Source organism: Rhea americana, unplaced genomic scaffold (genome assembly GCF_003343005.1).
Source record: "Rhea americana isolate MKP2758 unplaced genomic scaffold, rheAme1 scaffold_113, whole genome shotgun sequence".
Taxonomy (NCBI): domain Eukaryota; kingdom Metazoa; phylum Chordata; class Aves; order Rheiformes; family Rheidae; genus Rhea; species Rhea americana.
This window is the reverse complement of record NW_028185184.1, coordinates 1644743-1648503: the sequence shown is the minus strand read 5'-3', so window position 1 is coordinate 1648503 and position 3761 is coordinate 1644743.

Genomic DNA, 3761 nt, shown 5'->3' with positions numbered 1-3761 from the left:
AAGAAGAAGAAGAGAAAAGAAAGAAATGACAGAAATAAAAACCAATCACTTTGATCACCAAAACAAAGGCTACAACATAACATGAAGAAAAACTAGTCCTATCACAGGCCTGATTCCTGTTCTCATTATAAGGAATGGAGGTTTTTGTCACTATGTTCAATTACGGTTGCAGTTTTATATTACTGCAATCTCAGCCATGTTTCTGTCAAAATATGAGCTAATGAGGGAGGCACATTCTGGCACTCCTGGCCAAGAGAATGGTGATCTTCTAGCGTCTTCTGATGGTAGGTCACCTTTTTGGTGACCTTTTTGGTCATCTCACCACCTTGCAGCTTTGAAGTATAGCTTTGAAATCTTGAATCAAAGGAGACAAAATTTCATACAAAGCTTCAATTAAAAGCAGACTGTGGATGGCCAGAATTAGTGTAGCTACAATCAGAGATAAAAGAGAGAGAAATCAAACATCAGTTCTCTCACCACCTTATATTCCTGGGAAATATAATATGTAGAATCTGGAGCTTTATTTTATATACCAGGAAATTGYTTTTGAGTGGCATAGTCTGAATGTCAAAGAGAATATGGCCTTCCGTTTAATTTGTTTCAATGACATTTTATGCTGAATACTGGAAAGATGAAGCTTGTGTATGTGTAAAATAACATTAAGCTTCCCTGCTGTCTAGTCCAAAGCAAAAGGGGAAGAAAAAGAAAAAAAAAACACAAACAAATAAACAAGGACTGTCATTTTATCAATTCAACATGAAGAACAAACTATAAGAAAGTTACTTAGTAGTTTACCAAAAAAAATGAGTTTGGTAGTCCTAGATATATAACTTTTCCTCATATGTGAATCCTTTCACTTCACGCTGCTTCTGAATGCAATGTCACAGTGTGACAACCACATCATGCTTTGCAGAAAGGACTAGACTACAACATGCTGCATGAAACTACATGGAGATTGTCACTGAGAGTGAGGGATCTATGACCCATATTTGGTTGGAAATCTGCATTTTTTTTAGAATGAAACTAGATTTTGGTGTCCACGGCACCTAGTCTATTGGGATTTCCTAGTGCAAATAACCAGAGTGAGCTGAGGAAAAGAGGGACCAAAGACCATGCTTTTATCCCAGTGCTGCAGCAGTGAATTCATTCGTATGGCATCTTCAGGGTTCAGTAGTGTGAATTAGGACCATAAATTACACTCATGCACCTCCTTGAGAGCCCTCCTTCTCATCTTTCCTCTGTTCTGACACAGCTGTCATTCTAGCCCATGAAGAGTATAGGAATGTGTGTTTGCTTGCTTTTTTTTCTATAATTATGTCAAAATTTTTATTCTGTAACTTCACAAGAAATAGGAGAAGTGCTAAAAACCGAGGATGGTGTGACAGGATAAAAATTGGAGAATGTGACCCCAAAAAGGAATTGGTGTCAAAGAGAAGATGAATGAAAAGTTAGAGCAGTGGGTGAGAGAAAGAAAGAACGAGAGCAGAGCGTAGTAATCAAAATTGTTGTATTTTGGCAATCAATATCATTGTATTCAGGGGGACGTTCTGAAGCTGAATGCAGCCTGGCTGCCTTTGGCTTGTGGGACTCTGGGCATGTCAGAAGACACAGAAAAGCTTAGGAGATGCTATGGCATGCATGGGACTTTTGGTGGAAGTTTTTTTTTTTTTTTTTTTTTTTTTTTTTTTTTTTTTTAATGTTATGTTATGTTCCAGAAGCCCAGTAGCTTCTGCAGCTGAAATACTCCTACTTTTCAGACCTAAAGTTTTTGACCTCTGGACACCAAAATTAGTACAATTAGGATTAATACTGTAGCTGCATCCTTGTTTCACTTTGCTGTGCCTAGTTGCTGTAGAGACTGGACAAAGAGACTGGTAACAGTATGTGTCTCTAGTTCTGCAACAGTTAGAAACATTTGAAACATTTTGTTACTTGTGAATTAAAGTTAGAATTAGAGAGGAGGTTATTTATTTAATTGTTTTTTTCTGATTTAACACAGAGAGAGCTTTACCAAAATCCTTAGCTTGGAAATAAAATGCAAGTTGTATTTTAAAGGAGAAAGAAAAAGGAAACCCAAGATGTCAAAGCTCTGTCTGGATGTGTAGGAATAATAAAGAAACTGGAAATGTGTAGGAATGTGTAGGAATAATTCTCACTGTTTTCATAGTCCATCTGAACATGTTAAGTAAATGAAAGAATTATTTATCCTTTCTAGATTGCCTATTTTTTTGTCAGGACTTTAATGAGCAAAAGTTTTAGTGGATCCCTTTCTGTTAATCTTAATGCTGTCATGCAATTGTCTTACGCTATTTTTTTTCTAAATGAAATGTCCAAAGTCATTAACTACACAAAACAATAAGATTTTTAAAACAAATGGTTCTATAATTAAGTGATTATTAGAGGAGAAGTGTTTGTACTTATCTAAAAGAAAATGTCACCTTGTCATTTGCTAGGTGGAAGGTGTTAAAATAGTTCATTCTTCTGTACAAGAACATAATACAAGCAAATGTCAAGATAATCTGTATTCCTCCTAAGAAAAAACATTTAGTACTTCAGTGAGGAGTCTTGGACTTCTTATGGAGGATCAGCAATATGCTTCAGCCTCCTATTCCAAAGAGAATATGCTCCAAAGAAAACCTCCTTGAAGAGGACCCTTACTGATCTTAGCAAAGTTACCAATGTAATATTATAGAAAAATTGCAAATGTTCTTTTACTCTCCTCTTCCCAGTTAATGCATTCACAGAAAATGTAAAGTTTATCGAAGTGAAGAAACAAATTCAAAACCAAATCTCTTCTACAAACAAGCTGCCAGTTAAAACATGAGAGACTATCTCCACTTTAGGAATCACGACTGGGGAAAAAAATGGAGCAATTTCTTTATATTCCTCAACTGTTTATTGTGCTTATTCTATCATTATAGAACAATGTTAAAGTCTCCTGTTTCAAAAGGCATAATATTTGCTTGTCCTCACATATTTAGACTCTTGAGAAGAGATTGACCCTATCTGCTAAACTAATCCAGAAAAATCTTATAATTTCAACTGCTGAAAACTTCATTTATTATTTTTGGTAAAGAATAAGGATGAGGAGAAGAGATCTGAATTACAATGGGAGTTAAATTTCTATGACATCTCATTTAAACCGAGGAGAAAGTGAAATTGTTAGCAAGGACATCATTTTGATGTGTACTGACCTGAGTTATACAGTCTTTTTGACACAACAATCTGAACAGCAATTTTTATGTGTTTCTCATGATGTTCTTTGCACATAGATGAGGGATGGGAAAGAAGACAATCTCAGATGGTTTCCCATCATTGAAGGTGCCATGTGAAAGCTCCCTGCTTAGCAAGTGAAGTTTGAGTGTCCAGCCCTCAAGAATCAGATGCAGGAAGTTTTTGCTGTTAATGACAGTACAAATTATATTGACCTCATGTGAAGAAATAATGTAACAGACAGGAAAAGGATATACAGATAATTTTGAGATTATAGTGGAGCAAAGACTCTCTTCACATTTCCAAGATTTTAAATTTGGTAAATTATTAAACTTAAACACTATAGCTTGCAAAGAATATCACAGCTTACCCTCAAATCTCATTAAATTATTTTCAGATTCAGACCTTATTTCTATAAGTTTCTAACCCCTCAAAATACTTAATATATAAATAATCCAATGGTGTTTTAGCTTGATTGCATTTTCATATGACTACAAAGATCTGCATGAGTACTTACAGAATTCAGTTCATGTCAGTGCTAAATGTAA